Genomic DNA, 24,926 nt, shown 5'->3' on the forward strand with positions numbered 1-24,926 from the left:
AACTCTTGCATTCACCCCCCTAACAACCCCATCCATAAACAAATTAAACAACCGCGGAGACATCACACACCCCTGCCGCAAACCAACATTTACTGAGAACCAATCACTTTCCTCTCTTCCTACATGTACACATGCCATATATCCTCGATAAAAACTTTTCACTGCTTCTAACAGTAATACGGGCAGATATCTATATCAGAATTGTCAACTGAAGTGTTGCCAGGAGGAGGTATAAATGCGTGATTTAATTCATCAAGTTCTTCGTCTATGTTTCTAATGGATACCTAATTTGTTCGTAGTTCAAATTTTTGCGATGAGACATGTTAGAGTTACAGGAACGTGATGTGAAACTGCCGTAAGTTACTGTGGTACTGACGCAACCCTTGCACCAAGACCAAAGTACTTACTTTTCGAATGTGTTCAATATATGTTCTATATATTCGATACGTGTAATGTTCTGGAATAGAATGAATTTTTTATTGCTTAACATGAATTATATGTTTATTAGAACATTTCTAATAAGATACTATTGTCCTGCGTTATTGCAACAACTATATATTTTTTACTACTCATAATTAGAAGATAATGCTCATATATGTCAAATAGATATATTGGGGTCAATTAGACCCTACTCATGCATTGATGGTGAATTAGTTCATAACACGCCAGGTCAAAATTGTTGAGAGTTACAGAGGCATTCACAGAAAGAGAACGATGAATTATGAAGCCACAATGTGCAAATCTGTTTCAAACACCCTAATAAGAAATAATGAACGTTTTGGCGCTGTTGGGGTCAAATGACCTCGTTATGCATCAACGGGTTAACTAACGAGGAAGAGACTCCGTCAACGGAGGAAATCCTGGCAAGGTCGCCAGTAGTTACACAACACGGGATAATGCCTCTTTAGTTAAGAGATGAAATTATACCCAGGGATTAAAACTACTAATATTAAAAGAATCAAATAATACAAAAAAAAAGAGATACATAACTTTACAAAGGGGATAAGAGTGAGTGCTCAAATTACAGAGGTATAAGTTTGTTGAGTATTCCTGGTAAATTATATGGAAGGGTATTGATTGAGAGGGTGAAGGCATGTACAGAGCATCAGATTGAGGAAGAGCAGTGTGGTTTCAGAAGTGGTAGAGGATATGTAGATCAGGTGTTTGCGTAGAAGAATGTATGTGAGAAATACTTAGAAAAACAAATGGATTTGTATGTAGCATTTATGGATCTGGAGAAGGTATATGATAGAGTTGATAGAGATGCTCTGTGGAAGGTATTAAGAATATATGGTGTGGGAAGCAAGTTGTTAGAAGCAGTGAAAAGTTTTTATCGAGATGTAAGGCATGTGTACGTGTAGGAAGAGAGGAAAGTGATTGGTTCTCAGTGAATGTAGGTTTGTGGCAGGGGTGTGTGATGTCTCCATGTTTGTTTAATTTGTTTATGGATGGGGTTGTTAGGGAGGTGAATGCAAGAGTTTTGGAAAGAGGGGCAAGTATGCAGTATGTTGTGGATGAGAGAGCTTGGGAAGTGAGTCAGTTGTTGTTCGCTGATGATACAGCGCTGGTGGCTGATTCATGTAAGAAACTGCAGAAGCTGGTGACTGAGTTTGGTAAAGTGTGTGAAAGAAGAAAGTTAAAAGTAAATGTGAATAAGAGCAAGGTTATTAAGTACAGTAGGGTTGAGGGTCAAGTCAATTGGGAGGTAAGTTTGAATGGAGAAAAGCTGGAGGAAGTGAAGTGTTTTAGATATCTAGGAGTGGATCTGGCAGCGGATGGAACCATGGAAGCGGAAGTGAATCATAGGGTGGGGGAGGGGGCGAAAATTCTGGGAGCCTTGAAGAATGATTGGAAGTCGAGAACATTATCTCGGAAAGCAAAAATGGGTATGTTTGAAGGAATAGTGGTTCCAACAATGTTGTATGGTTGCGAGGCATGGGCTATGGATAGAGTTGTGCGCAGGCGGGTGAATGTGCTGGAAATGAGATGTTTGAGGACAATATGTGGTGTGAGGTGGTTTGATCGAGTAAGTAATGTAAGGGTGAGAGAGATGTGTAGAAATAAAAAGAGTGTGGTTGAGAGAGCAGAAGAGGGTGTTTTGAAATGGTTTGGTCACATGGAGAGAATGAGTGGGGAAAGATTGACCAAGAGGATATATGTGTCAGAGGTGGAGGGAACGAGGAGAAGTGGGAGACCAAATTGGAGGTGGAAAGATGGAGTGAAAAAGATTTTGAGTGATCGGGGCCTGAACATGCAGGAGGGTGAAAGGCGTGCAAGGAATAGAGTGAATTGGAACGATGTGGTATACCGGGGTCGACGTGCTGTCAATGGATTGAACCAGGGCATGTGAAGCGTCTGGGGTAAACCATGCAAAGTGTGTGGGGCCTGGATGTGGAAAGGGAGCTGTGGTTTCGGTGCATTATTACATGACAGCTAGAGACTGAGTGTGAACGAATGGGGCCTTTGGTATTTTTCCTAGCTCTACCTCGCACACATGAGGGGCGAGGGGGTTGTTATTCCATGTGTGACGAGGTGGCGATGGGAACAAATGAAGGCAGACAGTATGAATTATGTACATGTGTATATATGTATATGTCTGTGTGTGTATATATATATGTGTACATTGAGATGTATAGGTATGTATATTGTGCGTGTGGACATGTATTTATATACATGTGTATGTGGGCGGGTTGGGCCATTCTTTCGTCTGTTTCCTTGCGCTACCTCGCTAACACGGGAGACAGCGACAAAGTAAAATAAATATATATAAATAAACATAACTTTACAGGGCTCAAAACGTTACACAACCATCCAGGTAAGTTTTCAAACCAAGAGATCTCTTCCTTTACAAAAACATAGAAGACATGTTAGTAATCCAAGTTCACTTTCACATGGGCGAAATGTACCTAACACAGACTTCATTGCAATACAGTGCAGTACACTACAATACAGTACAATAGAATTCAAAATAACGCAGTGGCTACATATAGGGCAAGAGAAAGTTACTGAACATCACATGACCGTAACATTGTATGTTTGGTATCTAAATGTTGTGGAAATAATGAAATTAGGAATTTCCTCATGGAGTATGCAATTCCACAATACACTCCATTTAACAGTGACCAAAGAAATAAAATAGTGGTGTCTTGCTCTTAGTTAAAGCTAATCTTAATTTCTATACTGCAAAACTTTGTTGCTGTTGATGAAATTAAGTTGAGTTTCCTGAAAATATAACAGTATGGTCTTTTCATAGGCTTTTCATGGTTGTTTAATTTGTTTATGGTAGACAAAAGACTGATAGTAATAGATATTTGTAATCAACACAATCTTACAGGGAAATTTTAACATACCAATATCTAAGTGAAAAGAATCCCTTTATAGTGCCCTAATAATTCACTTAAAAACTTACTCATATCATGTACATGTTAGAGTTATGTTAGCTGTAGCTATGAATAAGGATAGTGTCTTCAATATTATAGTAAGAGAAAAGTTTGATGTGAATGATCACGAGCAAATCACTTTTGAGAGAATTCAAAGTACTGCTGGTCTGCATAAAATTCATGACAAAGCATCAGATTTTAGACATGCAAATTATGATTACCTTTATATTGCTCTTTCCAGGAAAGTGATGGGATGAAAACTTAAAGAAATGGAAAAAGTACAACATTGAACTGCCAAGATGTTTTCTGGACTATGAAACTTATTTAGCTTAGAAAGAAGGATAAATGGTGATCTGCTACAGGTATGCAGAATTATTTTTATTAATCTTTATCCAAACAGTTATTCATGAGTAGATTACTGATTTCACTTGGATTCAAAGACGTTTACAAATGTATATAAAGTGAAGTAACATACTTTTTCTTGAATTGGATCATTAACATGCAAATGATTTACCAATCAGAGTACTGTCACTGTATACAACACAATAGATTTTTTTTTTTTTTTTGCTTTGTCGCTGTCTCCCGCGTTTGCGAGGTAGCGCAATGAAACAGACGAAAGAAATGGCCCAACCCACCCCCATACACATGTATATACATACACGTCCACACACGCAAATATACATATCTACACAGCTTTCCATGGTTTACCCCAGACGCTTCACATGCCCTGATTCAATCCACTGACAGCACGTCAACCCCGGTATACCACATCGATCCAATTCACTCTATTCCTTGCCCTCTTTTCACCCTCCTGCATGTTCAGGCCCCGATCACACAAAATCTTTTTCACTCCATCTTTCCACCTCCAATTTGGTCTCCCACTTCTCCTCGTTCCCTCCACCTCCGACACATATATCCTCTTGGTCAATCTTTCCTCACTCATTCTCTCCATGTGCCCAAACCATTTCAAAACACCCTCTTCTGCTCTCTCAACCACGCTCTTTTTATTTCCACACATCTCTCTTACCCTTATGTTACTTACTCGATCAAACCACCTCACACCACACACTGTCCTCAAACATCTCATTTCCAGCACATCCACCCTCCTGCGCACAACTCTATCCATAGCCCACGCCTCGCAACCATACAACATTGTTGGAACCACTATTCCTTCAAACATTCCCATTTTTGCTTTCCGAGTTAATGTTCTTGACTTCCACACATTCTTCAAGGCTCCCAGGATTTTCGCCCCCTCCCCCACCCTATGATTCACTTCCGCTTCCATGGTTCCATCCGCTGCCAGATCCACTCCCAGATATCTAAAACACTTTACTTCCTCCAGTTTTTCTCCATTCAAACTTACCTCCCAATTGACTTGACCCTCAACCCTACTGTACCTAATAACCTTGCTCTTATTCACATTTACTCTTAACTTTCTTCTTTCACACACTTTACCAAACTCAGTCACCAGCTTCTGCAGTTTCTCACATGAATCAGCCACCAGCGCTGTATCATCAGCGAACAACAACTGATTCACTTCCCAAGCTCTCTCATCCACAACAGACTTCATACTTGCCCCTCTTTCCAAAACTCTTGCATTCACCTCCCTAACAACCCCATCCATAAACAAATTAAACAACCATGGAGACATCACACACCCCTGCCACAAACCTACATTCACTGAGAACCAATCACTTTCCTCTCTTCCTACACGTACACATGCCGTACATCCTCGATAAAAACTTTTCACTGCTTCTAACAACTTGCCTCCCACACCATATATTCTTAATACCTTCCACAGAGCATCTCTATCAACTCTATCAACACAATAGATATCTTTAATAATATTTGCAAGTGCTTTGCTTCAAGTTCATGACTGACATTCTGTCTGCCCTTTTAGTTACATGCAAAGTTTCCAGATATTCTTCATGAAGTTTTTTATTTACTTTTCTTATTTTACCACGCTAGTAATCTATATTTCTAATCACTTCCACTCTCACTAACAGCCCTAATAGGTCTTAGTAGTCAGTTGCTCTTTGTATTTTTTTTGTAAGTGTAAATAAACTATCATATATTAAAACTGACTAGAGTAGCCCCTTTTTTTATTCTTTGATAATTACTTGGCAGGTCATTGAAATAAGGGGAATATCGGGTTTGATAGTGTAACACAATAGAAATTATAACTTTTGACTTTCTTTTGCAGTTTTTTAGTTCCCCACATGAAATACTCTCTGCATTGCATATTTTTGGGAATGGTATTTTACCATTGGGAAAGTATCATAAAAGTGGCTCTGCTTGATTCACTTCATTATTTTGGGTAATATGAGGTTAATAGACACAAAATAGATCAGTTATGAATATCAATGATCTGATTTTGCAATGATAGTGTGCAGTATTTAGAGTGAAATGAGACTGAGTAATATGATTTGAAGCTTTTTTATTTCATTCTGTGATTATGAATAAGTTGAAAGTGGTGGAAGCTATGGATATCACAGAAAGTCTGGGGTTGATTAATGTGATTAGTGGATGAAAGATACATAGAAATCAAGTGAACCCATGAAAAATCTCACTCAATTTCACCAAGTGGTCAGAATATACCTAAATTCTTAATGTTTTAGTCAGAATATACCAACATAATAACATCCGTGTTTCCTTTCCTCTTCATGATGACTGGGATTTATTAAGTGGTTCATACGCTGGCAAAGACATTTAGTTCCAGCACAAGTTCTTCACCATTTTCCAGTGGACAAACCACGAAGGATGCACTTTTTACCATGTTGCTAGTGAACAAACCACACAACATACACTATTCACCTTGTTGCTAGTGAAATTATCATGTAACATACACTGATCATGTTTCTAGTGAACCAAACGTGCAGCATACACTGTTCACCATGTTGCTAGTGAAGAAACCACACAGCATACACTATTCAATATGTTTCTTGTGAATAAATCACTCAGCAATCACTATTCATCATGTCATAAGAGGGAAAACAAACATGAATACATTAACATATTAACATATATGGGAGGGTATTGATTAAGAGGGTGAAGGCATGTACAGAGCATCAGATTGGGGAAGAGCAGTGTGGTTTCAGAAGTGGTAGAGGATGTGTGGATCAGGTGTTTGCTTTGAAGAATGTACGTGAGAAATACTTCGAAAAGCAAATGGATTTGTATGTACCATTTATGGATCTGGAGAAGGCATATGACAGAGTTGATAGAGATGCTCTGTGGAAGGTATTAAGAATATATGGTGTGGGAGGCAAGTTGTTAGAAGCAGTGAAAAGTTTTTATCGAGGATGTAAGGCATGTGTATGTGTAGGAAGAGAGGAAAGTGATTGGTTCTCAGTGAATGTAGGTTTGCGGCAGGGGTGTGTGATGTCTCCATGGTTGTTTAATTTGTTTATGGATGGGGTTGTTAGAGAGGTGAATGCAAAGGTTTTGGAAAGAGGGGCAAGTATGCAGTCTGTTGTGGATGAGAGAGCTTGGGAAGTGAGTCAGTTGTTCACTGATGATACAGCACTGGTGGCTGATTCATGTGAGAAACTGCAGAAGCTGGTGACTGAGTTTGGTACAGTGTGTGAAAGAAGAAAGTTAAGAGTAAATGTGAATAAGAGCAAGGTTATTAGGTACAGTAGGGTTGAGGGTCAAGTCAATTGGGAGGTAAGTTTGAATGGAGAAAAACTGGAGGAAGTGAAGTTTTTTAGATATCTGGGAGTGGATTTGGCAGCAGATGGAACCATGGAAGCAGAAGTGAATCATAGGGTGGGGGAGGGGACGAAAATTCTGGGAGCCTTGAAGAATGTATGGAAGTCGAAAACATTATCTCGGAAAGCAAAAATGGGTATGTTTGAAGGAATAGTGGTTCCAACAATGTGTATGGTTGCGAGGCGTGGGCTATGGATAGAGTTGTGTGGAGGAGGGTGGATGTGCTGGAAATGAGATGTTTGAGGACAATATGTGGTGTGAGGTGGTTTGATCAAGTAAGTAATGATAGGGTAAGAGAGATGTGTGGTAATAAAAAGAGTGTGGTTGAGAGAGCAGAAGAGGGTATTTTAAAATGGTTTGGTCACATGGAGAGAATGAGTGAGGAAAGATTGACCAAGAGGATATATGTGTCAGAGGTGGAGGGAACGAGGAGAAGTGGGAGACCAAATTGGAGTTGGAAAGATGGAGTGAAAAAGATTTTGAGTGATCGGGGCCTGAACATGCAGGAGGGTGAAAGGTGTACAAGGAATAGAGTGAATTGGAATGATGTGGTATACCGGGGTCAATGTGCTGTTAATGGATTGAACCAGGGCATGTGAAGCATCTGGGGTAAACCATGGAAAGTTTTGTGGGGCCTGGATGTGGAAAGGGAGCTGTGGTTTCAGTGCATTATTACATGACAGCTAGAAACACGAATGTGAACAAATGGGGCCTTTGTTGTCTTTCTAGCGCTACCTCACGCACCTGAGGGAGGAGGGGGTTGTTATTTCATGTGTGGCAGGGTGGCAATGGGAATGAATAAAGGCAGACAGTATGAATTATATCTTTCTTTCTTTTCTTTCATACTATTCACCATTTCCCGCATTAGCGAGGTAGCATTAAGAACAGAGGACTGGGCCTTTGAGGGAATGTCCTCACCTGGCCCCCTTCTCTGTTCCCTCTTTTGGAAAATTAAAAAAAAAATGAGAGGGGAGGATTTCCAGCCCCCTGCTCCCTTCCCTTTTAGTCGCCTTCTATGACACGCAGGGAATACGTGGGAAGTATTCTTTCCCCCCTATCCCCAGGGATAATATGAAATTTAATGCATGAAATAAGTTTAATCTGATAAGAAGCCAGCTTAACAAAGCCGAATAAGAGTTTTACCACATGATGTGTTTTAAAGTACAAAACATTAGCAGTAGAGCATGTAAACTTGCACTATTTTCCTTTAGATTCTGATGATATTCATTGAAAATCTATGGGGTCATTCATCTGTTAATCTGTCATATACTACTTGGAAACTAAACACTACATTGGAAAATGCAGCAAGATTTTGTAGGAATTCCAAACTTATCATGAGTTCCTGCAATAGTCATTGAATTTAACTTGAAAAGGTTTTACGATGGAGCCATCAGCCAATCATTTCTGAGTGGATTATCAGGGTAAAGGAACCTAATGATAATATCAGTATCTTTTCTCTAATTGCATAACTACCATACCTATATAAAAACAGGAAAAGTTAATATAAGTGATCAGACATGGAATTGCATCATGACCACATCTGTTCATTTATGGCAAGAATGATGCACTTTGCAACAAAGTTTGGTTTTCCTTCCTTAAGTTTTTCTCTTTACTTACTACTGTATGCTTATCCATAGGAACATGAAATGATCCCTTTCAAGATATGCCATTTTTCTTAACTTTCAATCTCCATCACTTATAATCACTTATCTGGTTATAAGTGATGGATGAATTATATACATGTGTATATATATATATGTCTGTGTGTGTATATGTATGCATACGTTGAGATGTATAGGTATGTATATTTGCGTGCGTGGACGTGCATGTATATGCATGTGTATGTGGGTTGGTTGGGCCATTCTTTCGTCTGTTTCCTTGCGCTACCTCGCTAACGCAGGAGGCAGCGACAAAGCAAAGCAAAGCAAAAGCATTTTGATTGTATCATTAAAAGCTGAAATAAACCACAGCTTCAGAGGAAAGTTAGGTGAAGTTTTCATAGATAATTTTAAAGTGTAGAAGTGTTTCACCTACTCTTGTATTTATCACCCCCCCCCCCCCCCCACAACTTCTTTAATAACCATAGTCCCTGCTAGTATCAACTTATTTGTTATTGTAGAATAAAGAAGTAATGCTCCAGTTTGTAATCCTCCAGTTCCATTTTATTGTTATACAGTATACCATCATTACAAAACATAATCAGTAATATTCCCAATTGATTTAGATGAGGCCCTTAAACTTCATACCTATCATTATTTTCACCCGGAGTGGATGAGAGTATGGCTGAAATTTTGAAGTGTGAAGGAGAAATTGTGATTGAGGGGGTGCATTTGATATGTAAGTTGTCATGGAAGCAGAAGGGTGTGCTTAAGGATTGGATGAATGCCATTATTGTTCCTTAACTCAGAAGAAAAGATGCTAAAGATTTGCATAACAATTGTAAGGACTTGAGTCTGTTAGGTGTACCAGGAAGAGTGTCTGCAAAAATGTTGACTGATAGAGTGATGGAAGTATAAGTGAGAAGCAAGATGGTTTTAGGAAAGGTTAGGGGATGTGTGGATCAGAATTCTGCGGTGGGAATGATTGTGGAAAAGTATCTTGCAAAAGGTAAGAAGCTATATATGACTTTTATGGATCTGTGGAAAGCATACAACAGAGTTGAGTGGAATGCTGTAGGGGCTGTGTTGAGGATATACTGGGTAGGGAGACAACTGTTGGATGGTGTGAAAGCCTTCTGTAGAGGAGAGATGCATGTACAAGGGTGAATGGAGAGTTTAGCAATAGTTTCGGTATACATGTGGATGTGAGGCAGGACTGTAATGTCACTGTGGCATTATAACATATATATATATATGGATGGAGTGATTTAAGAGATGAAAACAAAACAGTGAGAAGGGGTGCAGAGATGGCAAATGATAGTGAGGTTTGCTGGCTAGTGAGATGCCTGTTTGTAGATGAAGTTTTCTCATTTACTGAGAGTGAAGAGGAGTTCCAGAAGGTTGTAAGTGTGTTCTGGAATGAGTGTAAGCATATTGAATGTATATGCTGGGTAAAATTGAAGTAATGGTATAGATTTTGCAAAGTCCTCTAGATTGAGAGACGAAAGCGTACTGAACTGTTTTATGGACACAGGGGGAGGGAGACCAGAAAAGATGACAGAATTTGAGTATTTGGGAGCTTTCTTGGATAAGTTTAGTAACACAGAGGTAGAGATTAAAGAGAGAGAGCAGTAAAGGGTAGAAGAGTCATTGGGTTTCTTAATAGAATAATGAAGGGTAGAGGTGTACATATGGAGGAAGAGAAAGGATTAAGGGACAGCATAGTCCACCTGACCCTGACCTACACAGCCAAAACAAGGACGTATAATGAGTCAAAGAGGCAAAGAATTCAAGGTATGGAAATGAGCTATTTGAGAGGAGCATGTAATATAAGTAGATGGAATGAAGGAAGAAATGAGATGGTGTATAAAAGAGTTTGTATGGCAGGGAATGCAAAGGGAATGAATTTTGTAGTGGTAGAATGGTTAAACTTAATACTTTGGACATGTGGAAAGAATGCAAGATGGAGAATTTACAGGAAAAGTGTATGATAGTATGATTAAAGGGATTGTTGTGAGAGAAGGACCACTTGTGACATGGGGAAATAGAATGGAAGAACACTGGATGGAGAGAAATGGCAGGAGAATGCATGGAATGGTGTATATGAGGGAGGCATGTGAGGACAGGGATAAGTGGAAACTCTTGCAGTGGTTATCCCCTTGATGGGAATTTCCAAAGGGAATGGGCATCAGATATAGATAGAAAGATAGATAGATAGATAGGTAAGATAGGTAGATAGATAGATAATTATTTTTTAATGTAAATATACCAGTCTGCAAGGTATGGTTTGTTTGGAAAGTTAAATGATATCTTTAGTACTTGTCATATATGATTGCTCAAAAAATATTTTTTATTCTACCATGTCAGATTTGACAGGAGCATAAATTAGAATATATCCTCCTTGTAATTGATTTTTACATAGATGCATTTCTTCATTAGACTAGAATTAACATTTATATGCTAATTACACAAAATTATACTTATTTAATTTTTATTTTATTATACTTTGACGCTGTCTCCCTCGTTAGCGAGGTATTGCAAGGAAACTGACGAAAGATGGCCCAACCTATCCACATACACATGTATATACATAAATGCCCACACACACTCATATACATACCTATACATTTCAACGTACATATTCATACATGCTGCATTCGTCCATTCCTGCTGCCACCCCGCCACAATGAAATGGCACACCCCTTCCCAAGCATGTGCGTGAAGTAGTGCTAGGATAAGACAACAAAGGCCACATTCGTTCACACTCAGTCTCTAGCTGTCATGTGTAATGCACCAACACCACAGCTCCCTTGCCTCATCCAGGCCCCACAAAACTTTCCATGGTTTACCCCAGACGCTTCACATGCCCTGGTTCAATCTATTGACAGCACATCGACCCCGGTATACCACATAGTTCCAATTCACTCTATTCCTTGCATGCCTTTCACCCTCCTGTATATTCAGGTCCTGGTTCCTCAAAATCTTTTTCACTCCATCCTTCCACCTCCAATTTGGTCTCCCACTTCTCCTCGTTCCCCCTACCTCTAACACATATATCCTCTTTGTCAATCTTTCCTTACTCATTCTCTCCATGTGACCAAACCATTTCAAAACACCCTCTTCTGCTCTCTCAACCATACTCTTTTTATTTCCACACATCTCTCTTACCCTTTCATTGCTTACTCAATCAAACCACCTCATGCCACATATTGTCCTCAAACATCTCATTTCCAACACATCCACCCTCCTCCACACAGCCCTATTTATAGCCCATACCTCACAATCATATAACATTGTTGGAGCCTCTATTCCTTCAAACATACCCATTTTTGCTCTCCGAGTTAATGTTCTCACCTTCCACACATTCTTCGATGCTACCAGAACCTTCGCCCCCTCCCACCACCCTGTGGTTCACTTCCGCTTCCTTGGTTCCATCTGCTGCTAAATTCACTCCCAGATACCTAAAACACTTCACTTCCTTCAGTTTTTCCTCCATTCAAACTTACCTCCCAGTTTTCTTGTCCCTCAACCCTACTGAACCTAATAACCTTGCTCTTATTCACATTTACTCTCAGCTTTCTTCTTTCACACACTTTACCAAACTCAGTCACCAACTTCTGCAGTTTCTCACTGGAATCAGCCACCAGTGCTGTATCATCAGTGAACAACAACTGACTCACTTCCCAAGCCCTCTCATCCACAACAGACTGCATACTTGCCCCTCCACACAGCCCTATTTATAGCCCATACCTCACAATCATATAACATTGTTGGAACCTCTATTCCTTCAAACATACCCATTTTTGCTCTCCGAGATAATGTTCTCTCTCCAAAACTCTTGCATTCACCTCCCTACCAACCCCATCCATAAACAAATTAAAGAACCATGGAGACATCACGCACCCCTGCCACAAATCGACATTCACTGGGAACCAATCACTTTCCTCTCTTCCTACATCTTTGATAAAAACTTTTCACTGCTTCTTGCAACTTACCTCCCACACCATATACTCTTAATACTTTTCACAGAGCATTTCTATCAACTCTATCATATGCCTTCTCCATAAATGCTACATACAAATCCATTTGTTTTTCTAAGTATTTCTAACATACATTCTTCAAAGCAAACGACTGATTGACACATCCTCTACCACTTCTGAAACCACACTACTCTAACCCAGTCTGATGCTCTGTACATGCCTTCTCTCTCTCAATCAATACCCTCTCATATAATTTCCCAGGAATACTCTACAGACTTTTATTCCCTTTGCCTTTGTACAGTTACATTATGCATGCATTCTGCCAGTCCTCAGGCACTTCGCCACAAGCCATACATACATTGAATATCCTCACCAACCAGTCAACAACACAGTCACCCCTTTTTTAATAAATTCCACTGCAGTACCATCCAAACAGGCCGTCTTGCTGGCTTTCATCTTCCGCAGTTCTCTCACTACCTCTTCTCTGTTTACCAAATCATTCTCCCGGACCCTCTTACTTCGCATACCACCTCGACCAAAACACCCTATATCTGCCACTCTATCATCAAACATATTCAACAAACCTTCAAAATACTCACTCCATTTCCTTCTCACTTCACCACTACCTGGCACTACCTCCCCATTAGCCCCATTCACTGATGTTCCCATTTGCTCTCTTGTCTTATGCACTTTATTTACCTCCTTTCAAAACATCTTTTTATTCCCCCCAAGATTTAATGATACTCTCTCACCCGAACTCTCATTTTGCTCTCTTTTTCACCTCTTGCACCTTTCTCTTGACCTCTTGCCTCTTTCTTTTCATCAGTCATTTGCACTACCTCCCTGCAAAAATCATCCAAATGCCTCTCTCTTCTCTTTCACTGACAATCTTACTTCATCCCACCACTCACTACCCTTTCTAATCTGCCCACCTCCCACCCTTCTCATGCCACAGGCATCTTTTGCACAAGCCATCACTGCTCTCCTAAATACATCCCATTCCTCCCCCACTCCCCTTACATCATTTGCTCTCACCTTTTTCCATTCTGCACTCAATCTCTCCTGGTACTTTCTCACACAAGTCTCCTTTCCAAGCTCACTTACTCTCACCACTCTCTTCACCCCAAAATTCTCTCTTCTTTTCTGAAAACCTCTTCATATCTTCGCCTTCGTCTCCACAAGATAATGATCAGACATCCCTCCACTTGCCCCTCTCAGCACATTAACATCCAAAAGTTTCTCTTTCACATGCCTGTCAATTAACACATAATCTAACACATAATCCGATAACGCTCTCTGACTATCTCTCCTACTTACATACATATACTTATGTATATCTTTCTTTTTAAACCAGGTGTTCCCAATCACCAGTCCTTTTTCAGCACACAAATGTACATGCTCCTCATCTTTTCCATTTACAATACTGAACACCTCATGTACACCAATTATACCCTCAACTGCCACATTACTCACCTTTGCATTCAGATCACTCATCACTATAACCCATGAATCAAAGCTGCTAACACACTCACTCAGCTGCTCCCAAAACACTTGCCTCTCATGATCTTTCTTCTCATGACCAATATTATATTTATGTATCTATATTTCTGTTGCCTGTTCTCCCTGGGAAATCCAATCAAGGGGGTGGCCACTTCTCCTTACATGTCACCTTTGCATACACCATCTCAGGCATTCTTTCACCTTTTCTCTCTCTCCAGTATTCTTCTACTCTATTTCCCCATGTCACAAGTGGTCTTCCTCTTACACCAACCCCTTTTAATCATACAGTCTTGTGCTCTTATAAACTCCTTGTCTCACATTCTTTCCATATGCCCAAATCACCTCAAAGTTTTACGTGCTACCCACTTTAACACTTCATAATTCATTCTCATTGCATCCCTACCACATCATGTATCTCATACACCACCTTATTTCTTTCTTCATTCCCTAGTCATACCACCTGTCTCTCAAATAGCTTATTTCCACAATCTGGATTCTTGATCTATGCAGCTCATTCCGAGTTCATGTTTCAGCTGCATAGGTCAGGGTTGGGAGGACTATGCAGTCCCTTAATCCTTTCTTCACTTCCATACTTACACTTTACCTTTCATTATTCTACAAAAGGACCCAGTGACTCTTTATCTGTACTGCTGTTACCCCCAACTCACCTTCCATATCACCAAACTTACCCAGGATAACTCTCAAATACTTAAATACTGTCTCCTCTTCCAGAATTCTCCCACCGTATCAGAAACGCAGGTTAGCACACTTTCTTCTTTCACACTACAAGGCTTTGCAAAATCTATACTTTCAGTCTGTTTCCTTGTAAACATTATTACTTTAATTTTATTCACATTTACCTTCAATTGCCTAAGCTTACACATATAAAACATTCTTACAACCCTCTGCAACTCTTCTTCACTTTCTGCAAACAAAACAGTATCATCAGTAAACAGGCTTGTCACTAGCTACCATACCTCACCACCACACTTCATCTTAACACCCCGTTTCCTTAATTATGCTTTCATTTCTCTTATCAGTCCAGCGCCGCTGATATCACACAGTTCTGCCTCACACCTACATGCATACCGAAACTTATGCTCAACTCTCCATCCATTTTTACACATGTATTTCCTCCCCTCCAGGAGGCTTTCTCAACATCCAACAGTTGTACCCCTACCCAATATATTCTTAACACATTCTTGAGAGCATTCCCTTTGACTCTGTCATATGCTTTCTCCAGATCTATAAAAGCTGCATACAACTTCTTACCTTTTCTAGACACTTTTCCATAGACATTCTCACCACACAATTTTAATTCACATATCCCCTACTTTTCCTAAAATGCCCTTGCTCTTCACTTATTCTGCATTCAGTTACATCCATAACTTTGTCAGTCAACACTCTTGCATACACTTTTCTATGTATACTTAACAAACTTCTTCCCCTATAATAGCTACATACATCCTTAGAACCTTTTTCTTTGAATTAAGGAACAATAATAGCTTTCATCCAGTCCTCACGCACAACCTTTTGCTTCCATGCTAATTTACATATCAAATGTCTCTACTGTGTCACACTTTCTTCTCTGTACTTCAACATTTCAGCTGTGGTCCTATCCACTCCAGGTGCCTCATTTTTGCACATTTCTTTTTTACCTTCCATCTTGATGTAGGCCTCAGCACTTGTATCCTTTTCCTTCCATCCTCCATGCCTGTGCATGTAACAACAGCTACCTCATCTACCTTTACATTCATAAGTTCTTTAGAATACTCTTTTCATTTTCCCTCTCACTTCCATCTTTTGATTTGGCAACTCCCCTTCCTTACTTCACAAATTTGCACTTCCAGTCTTACATCCACCTCTTTCCAGTACAGTTTTCATTTTCCATAAACTTTTCACTCAACTTTCCTCCTTAATCTTCATCTATTCCTTCTTTCCATTCCTCTATCAGCCCCTTAACATTCTGCTGACAAAGCTTATATTCTTAACCCCCCTGCTGACCTTCTACTGGTGCATTCCTATCAATCAATCTACCATATGCCTTCTTCTTCTCTTTACAGGATTTCTTATCTCATTGCCCACCATGCATTTTTACTGTTATTCTTATATCTCACAATCTTGTATCCAGTTTCTAAATTTGCAGCCTTTAACAGTCTTTCTTTAAACATTTTAAACACCTTATTTACATATAACAGCTTCCCAGTATGTACTGCACTTTCATCTGAACTTTCGTTACCCTTCCTTTATCCTTTTCCTTACATTCTTATGGTTCATCCTCTTGCTTGCCAACACTTTTACCTCTTTATTCTTCCTGACGCCATACCTCCACTTATCCCTGGTTCTCACCTCCACAAGAACTGCAAAATGGTCAGCATCTCCAAAGATTCCTATCACAACTCTGGTGTCCAGCACAACTTTTCTCACCCTTTCATCCACTCAGTGCCACATAGTCCATCAAATACTTTTTTTCTCTTCCATCATTTGTCATCCATGGATATCTGTAGATCATCTGCCAAAAAAAGGTGTTTGCAAATATCCACTATATAATTTCCATTCTCATTTACTCCAGACATTCACCATTTATCAACAATTTCTTTACATCCTACCTTCTCTTTCATATCACCCATTGCAACCACCTTTCTCTCCTCACACATATTTATACAGAATTTCAGATCTCTAGAAACATTTCATATCATCCTTGCCTTACTGTTTCATATTTACAGGGACATATACCCATGCATTCTTTACAATTATAACCTTGATTCATTCTTGATTCATTCCATCCATGATCTGGAGCACCCTCCTATACTCTCAGTGACAGTGCAGTTGCATATTCTTCTTTCCTACCTCCCTGATGATTTTCATTAATTCCTATCCATGCCACTCCTATCCTCTCCCACAACTTGCATTCATCATTTCCATTTTTTCTCCAAGCACACTACCCAAGGATACGGGTTTCCCCAGTCCCAGTACATCTAAACTATGATTTGTAAATTTCTCTGCTAGCTCCCTCCTTTTCATTTTACCAGCCATCCCATTAGCATTCAGAGCCATCACACTCAATTGCTCAATACTTTTACTCTTCAGCATAACTGGTGGACTCCAATACCACTTTTTAGCCTATAGTTCCTCACCCTTGAAAGGCATCCCCCTTGCAGTGTTTCCCAGGGGCAGTTGGGCTCTCAGATTGTCCAAAAACTAAAATACTAATAGCCATTTACTTATCTCAGCATTTGCCCTGTGCTGAATATATACTTATGACTTTTAATTTGTTTCAGATTTGAATTAGATTTGTCTAGACCCCATAAAAATACACTCAACTCAGTTTCATACTTTTTTGGATGCTATACAGCTGCAAAGCAGAGACAAGAAATAACTGAACAAGTTAAAAACATCATGTCTACTTTGGCTGTAAGGATGGTGACCAGAATAAATCATGGGTTCCACATTCTGTTTGTAAATCATATGTATAAAGTATACACTAATGCACTGTCAGGAAGTAAAATTTGATACTATCTGGAATTCCCATGATATGGAGAAAATATTGTAATCATCTTGACTTATTTTTGCAAGATATTGAACAGTGAAAATAAGCAGAAACTGTATCTAGTATCCATGTGCCATATGCCACATTCAAGCTAGATTCCCATACCAGAACCAATTTTGGGATTTTGAAAATTTAATTCAGAGGAAGGCAGTCTCAATGCCAGTGAAATTTTCATTGCAGATTTTGAGTACATTCTAGATGAAAATTGTTCTTCTATGCTGATCTTAGTAACCTAATAAGAGACTTAACCTTTGTGAAGGAGTCAGCAGAACCTTTTAGGTATTAGGTTACATTACTTTCTAGCCCTAGGAGTCCCTGTAGAGTGGTTTCCACAGTGCTCAGCAAGTTGGCCACAACTGGTGGGTGAGATCACAGGTTTAGAAAATTATAGTAATGCATTTTGGAGGATGCATCTTGAGCATCGTGAGTCTTGTAATAATGTTGAATTGGTGTTTGTAATGTTGGAGAGATGAGTGGTGTCCAGACCACAGAACTTGTATTTGTTCAGTGAGCACAGATTCAAATGGGAGTATATTTGACAGGGTGGTGTTTAAAACTGATCTGTGAGGGCACTTATTTAAGCTCGTTAGGTAATTTTTGTGTGTATGTGTATTGTCTTAGTTGTGTTTCTTGGAGGAGTATAGTGAATATAGTTGTTGAAATATGAGGTAATGCTGTTGGAACTATTCTGGGCATCATGTCCTACCAGGAACAGCTCCAGCATTTTGGGAGCCCAATGTATAATTTTTTGTAGGGGCATCTCGTCATTGTGATTAAGCCATGGGGGCCATAAATATGTCACCCAGTCATTTAACATGCAGCTGATCATGAAGCACTGATGATCGTAGGTATATTTGATGAGCTTCAATTTTGAGAAGCTCTTCTCTGCAGCAGTGACTGTCATTGGTTTGTATTGCACAAACCATAGACACAACTTCAACTGAACTCCTTTCTACAACAGGGAGAGAAGGGTATCGGCTTTCAGTCTTTAAGCCCATGAAGCACCATCTAAATCTCTCTCTTTTGCTTCTTCACCAGCTCATATGCTGTGTACAGAGCCCCTTGTGGGAGAGAATGAGACAATCAGTATGAGCAACATAACTTTGTACCTGGCACTTTTAAGGCATATATGCGTGAGGCATATATATTTGCAGAATCAAAATCTTTGGATTATTGCAATCTTAGAAGGAAGTTGTTTTGGTAATTATTATTGCATATATTGTGAGGTGCTTTGATTAAGTAATTGAAGAGTAGAAGAGATGTGAGGTAATAAGAAGAGTTTGGTTAAGAGAGCTGAAGAGGGTTTGCTGAAATGGTTTGGACACATGGAGAGAATGAGTGAGAAACAGTTGACAGAAAGGATATATGCATCATAAGTGGAGAGAACAAGGAGAACAGGGAGACCAAATTGGAGATGGAAGGATGGAGTGAAAAAGATTTTGAGCATTTAGGGCCTGAACATGCCGGAGGGTGAAAGGCATGCACAAGATAAAGTGAATGGGTACAATGTGATTTACTGTGGTCGATGTGCTGGCAGTGGATTGAACGAGGACATTTTAAGCATCCAGGGTAAATGATGGAAAGGTCTGTGGATCCTGGTTGTGGATATGGAACTGTGGTTTTGGTGCATTAAACATGACATCTAGAGAGTGGATGTGAGCAGAAGTGGCCTTTTTATCATTTTTTCTTGGTGCTACCTTGCTAACATGGAGAATGGCAATCTATATTTCTGATGCCAGTTCCCTCTGGAAACACCCTCATTGAGGTGGCCATAACAAAAGAGTCACCATAACTGATGAAACTCCATTGTTGCTTCTTAGCCTTTTAATGCATCACCCTTAACATGCTACTGGCACAGGGCAACTCTAGTGCAGTGTTTACAGAGGCTTCTACCTATTGATCCTACCAACTACTTCTACCTACTGCGTCTACGAAATCTTCCTGCCTAGCGTTCCAACCCATTACTTCTACTGAATGCTCCCATCCAATATTCCTTCCTTTTTATCATTTTTTCTTGGTGCTACCTTGCTAACATGGAAAATGGGCAATCTATATTTCTGATGCCAGTTCCCTGTGGGAACACCCTCATGAGGTGGCCACAACAAAAGAGTCACCATAATTGGTGAAACTCCATTGCTGCTTCTTAGCCTTTTAGTGCATCACCCTTAACATGCTACTGGCACAGGGCAACTTTAGTGCAGTGTTTACAGAGGCTTCTACCTATTGATCCCACCAACTACTTCTGCCTACTGTCTACGAAATCTTCCTGCCTAGCATTCCAACCCATTACTTTTACTGAATGCTCCCACCCACTATTCCTTCCTACTACTACCTTAATGCTCCTGCCTAATGTTCTTCCTACTACCTCTGTCTATTGCTCCTACCATTTAGCCAAAGGCAGAGCTAGCACATAGCACTCTCTACAGCAAAATCTATAGTTATAAAGAATGGGTTGTGTGAGTTAAATGTTGTCAAGTATTATATGTGACAAGGAAAGATTGTATGATCGTGGACAGAATGCCAGCAGTCCAAGTGTGGGTGACTCAGAAAGAAAAGACAGCTACCTTGGTCACAGCAGTGCAACTTGACAACCACTGAAGTGATGGCTCACTTCACAGCCATCATTAATCCTCCTGATACTCAGGTAAGTAGTACCAGTAAAATACCTCCCTGGTCGGTGGCTGCCTGTCAACTAATGCTTACCCAAAATGGTGATCAAGTATGAAAGAAGAAAAGTTCTTATGACTAAATCATCGAATTGCTTGTAACATTGTGTCTGTTACTTTTATGTTACCCTACCCTTATCACCTCAGTTTTCCACTTGAAGAACCTCTTTTCATGTCATGACTACTTGGCTTATTAGGTAGCGAGATAACCAACTTATCAATGAATTTCACATACACTCAAGTCTTATGTCACCTGCATTCATTTGAAGCAACATCATCAAGTATGTCATATGATGGTTGCTGTCCTAGCTTGTGATTGATGTTGACTGTAGTGAGACCACTTAGGCAATCTTGGGCTATTGATGATCTCAAGTATGTTTTGCTGAGCTTCACTTTTAAGAGTCTCCTATCTGCAGCGGCCACTATCACTGATAGAGGAACAGCAATCCTATGTGCAACCAAGCGGTTTGGATACAATTCTTTAAGGAGTTTTTCATGAGTGAAAGAAAATACTTCCATTGCTGGTATGTTCTTTGATTGCAAATCAGGCACATTAGGATTTCTTGGGCTAGTTGCATTTCATCAGTATCTGATTTACAATATTTCTCTGATGACTTAGTTGACATTTCCTATATTTGATAATAGTCCAACATTACTCCAAACTTCTTTTTCACCAGATCCAGTGTTGTGAATTCAGCCTTTAAAGATACAGTAGCAGAGTCTACAGCCAAATTGTAAAGATCATGTCACTTGTCTCCTTTGTGCATCACTGAAGGACTCACTATGTTCTTTATAGGCCAAATGTCTTTTGTGTCTCAGCCTTTTTACTTTTAGAAAAGACTTTACACTCATATCTTTGTTGATCTCTGTTATTGATGTCAGTGCTGTTGTCAAACTATTTTTTCTGTAGTGTGTCGGAAATTTTTAGTGTTTGTTAATAGGTCAGTTGCCACATCCGTCTGCATTGAGAAGGATTGTAGAGGCATACTCATATGATTTCATATAAACCTCCTCAGCCAAAGCTTGAGCCTCACCTTTAGCAACAGCATCATTAATTCTGACTCTCTTCCAACTATGCCTCCCTTACCTCAGAATCCTGAAATTGGTCAGCCTCTGTGTTTTGCATTCTGCTTACCTATGCATGATTTCAAAGTCATATTAAGACATTTGTTCAAAATGGCTTATCAGTATGTTGCTGCTGAGAAAAATGTGAAGAGCTAGACATATCCAAAGCAACCAATAGCATAAGCTAAGAATTTTGCTGCATCAGCTGTTACCACTTAATGTATGCTTCACAAAGAACATACACAGCTCTAAGAAATTCAGCAGCATTCTCCCTTTATTTTGAATCATTATCATATGATTGTGCTCAGCAGTCATCCAACAAAATATTCAGCTCTTCTAGCATGTCCATAATGAAGTGAGATGAATTGAGATCAGTTGTTTCTTACTCACCCAAGAATCCCAAGAAATGTTCTTTTAATTTCAGGTACTTTTTCTAATAACACAGTACTTATCACTAACATCAGTCCCTGGTGGCTTACATCTTACATTGGATCCAAGTTGTTGGAATAGTATTTCAACTCCTTTATATATATATCACGATGTTTTCAAGTAAATTACCACTGATTGATTCAGTCAGTGCATTTTGAATTATTTTCCTAAGCTTTGAGTGTAAAATGCATCTTTGACACATCTGGTATGTTGTTCCATTGCTGTGTCAAACTTAGCAAGCAGTTCACTTTCTTTCAAAAAGTTTCCATTTTTTTTTATTTTACAAAGCATCTAAGGACCCCAAAAGGAAAGGTTTCTTTCAGCAAGTGATTGTACAAAAGGAACTGGCCTTATCAGAACATCCCATCAGCATTTTCTCTCACCTTTGAGTATAGAAATCTCATTGCAATCAAATTCTTTTTCCAGACACATTTCCAATTCTATCCATGACCTCATATTCTTTGTATGCTTGAGACTATTTTCTTGGTTTTTGAGTAGTGTACAGGTACACCACCAAATTTCTAGCAACTGATGGTTCAGCACCTCCTTTAGTCCAGACAAAATTACGTGAGGGAACTTGAAATTACTGTGGCCACCAGACTAGTTTACTGGGCAGCTACAGATGGCGTTATGTAGGGCGCACTTATTTACACACTTTACACTGCACTTGTTGGTGTTGATACTGCAATTTTTCAAGATTCTTAGCTTATTTTGCTTAAATTAAACCCTAGCTATGGCTTCTAAGACATATGAGAGTGTCAGTCGTGGTGTTAAACTTAAACACCAGTCCATGTCGATCCAAGACAAAGTAGAACTGTTGAAAAAATTGGACTGTGGTTTTTCGATACATAATCCGTGTGACATCTACAGTATTGATTCAACAACTGTTTATGATATAAAGAAGCAAAGGTAGAAAATATTGAAATTCTATGCAGACAGCGATTCCAAGAAGCAAATGACGATTAGAAAAGCTATGAAAGATGGTAAGAGCACTGAGCACGATTGAGTGATGATGGAATGCTTTTTCTTTTGATTTGCGTTTAATATTAATTTAATAATCCCCTCCCCTCCTTGCATTTTAACTTTCTAAAAGGGGAAACAGAAGAAGGAGTCACCCTGGGGAGTGCTCATCCTCCTTGAAGGCTCAGATTGGTGTGTCTGGATGTATGTGGATGTAACCAAGATGAGAAAAAAGGAGAGATAGGTAGTATGTTTGAGGAAAGGAACCTGGATGTTTTGAATCTGAGTAAAATGAAGCTCAAGGGTAAAGTGGTTTGGGAATGTTTTGGGAGTAAAGTCAGGGCTTGGTGAGAGGACAAGAGTAAGGGAAGGAGTAGCACTACTTCTGAAACAGGAATGGTGGGAGTATGTGATAGAGTGTAAGAAAGTAAATTCTTGATTGATATGGATAAACTGAAAGTGGATGGAGAGAAATGGGTGATTGTTGGTGCATATGCATCTGGGCATGAGAAGAAAGATCATGAGAGGAAATTGTTTTGGGAGCAGCTGAGTGAATATGTTAGTAGTTTTGATGAACAAGACCAGGTTATAGTGATGGGTGATTTGAATGCAAAGGTGAGTAATGTGGCAGTTGAGGGAATAATTGGTGTACATGGGGTGTTTAGTGTTGTAAATGGAATTGGTGAAGAGCTTGTAGATTTGTGTACTGAAAAAGGAATGGTGATTGGGAATACCTGGCTTAAAATGAGAGATATACATAAGTATCCGTATGTAAGTAGGAGAGATGGCCAGAGAGCGTTATTGGATTGTGTGTTAATTGATAGGCGCACAAAAGAGAGACTTTTGCATGTTAATGTGCTGAGAGGTGCAACTGGAGGGATGTCTGATCATTATCTTGTGGAGGCGAAGGTGAAGATTTGTAGAGGTTTTCAGAAAAGAAGAGAGAATGTTGGGGTGAAGAGAGTGGTGAGAATAAGTGAGCATGGAAAGGAGACTTGTGTGAGAAAGTACCAGGAGAGACTGAGTGCAGAATGGAAAAAGGTGAGAGCAAAGGACGTAAGGGGAGTGGGGGAGGAATGGGATGTATTTAGGGAAGTAGTGATGGCTTGCGCAAAAGTTTCTTGTGGCATGAGAAACGTGGGAGGTGGGCAGATTAGAAAGGGTAGTGAGTGGTGGGATAAAGAAGTAAGATTATTAGTGAAAGAGAAGAGAGAGGTATTTGGACAAGTTTCATTGGGAAATAATGCAAATGAGTGGGAGATGTATAAAAGAAAGAGGCAGGAGGTCAAGAGAAAGTTGCAAGAGGTGAAAAAGAGGGTAAATGAGAATTGGGGTGAGAGAGTATCATTAAATTTTAGGAAACATAAAAAGATGGTTTAGAGGGAAGTAAATAAAGTGCGTAAGACAAGAGAACAAGTGGGAACATCAGTGAAGGGGCTGATGGGGAGGTGATAACAAGTAGTGGTGATGTGAGAAGGAGATGGAGTGGGTATTTTGAGGGTTTGTTGAATGTGTTAGATGATATAGTGGCAGATATCGGGTGTTTTGGTCGAATTGGTGTGCGAAGTGAGAGGGTTAGGGAGAATGATTTGGTAAACAGAGAAGGGGTAGTAAAAGCTCTGCAGAAGATGAAAGCTGGCAAGGCAGCAGGTGTAGATAGTATTGCAGTGGAATTTATCAAAAAAGGGGGTGACTGTGTTGTTGACTGGTTGGTGAGGATATTTAATATATGTATGACTCATGGTGAGATGCCTAAGGATTTTTGGAGTGCATGCATAGAGCCATTGTACAAAGGCAAAGGGGATAAAGGTGAGTGCTCAAATTACAGAATTGATTGAGAGGGTGAAGGCATGTACAGAGCATCAGATTGGGGAAGAGCAGTGTGGTTTCAGAAGTGGTAGAGGATGTGTGGATCAGGTGTTTGCTTTGAAGAATGTATGTGAGAAATACTTAGAAAAGCAAATGGATTTGTATGTAGCATTTATGGATCTGGAGAAGGCATATGATAGAGTTGATAGAGATGCTCTGTGGAAGGTATTAAGAATATATGGTGTGGGAGGCAAGTTGTTAGAAGCAGTGAAAAGTTT

General features: G+C 39.6%; 1 long non-coding RNA gene across 1 annotated transcript in view; it reads left to right on the forward strand.

Annotated features, from left to right (window-relative positions):
* The window catches only part of LOC139752009 (uncharacterized), a 72,678-nt gene that overhangs the window by 40,965 nt on the left and 6,787 nt on the right, over positions 1-24,926 (forward strand). The window contains exon 2 of the long non-coding RNA XR_011713462.1: positions 3,622-3,742. This is a non-coding gene — a long non-coding RNA (uncharacterized lncRNA). The remainder of the gene's footprint in view (positions 1-3,621; positions 3,743-24,926) is intronic.

The sequence above is a fragment of the Panulirus ornatus genome, chromosome 12, assembly GCF_036320965.1.
Source record: "Panulirus ornatus isolate Po-2019 chromosome 12, ASM3632096v1, whole genome shotgun sequence".
NCBI lineage: Eukaryota > Metazoa > Arthropoda > Malacostraca > Decapoda > Palinuridae > Panulirus > Panulirus ornatus.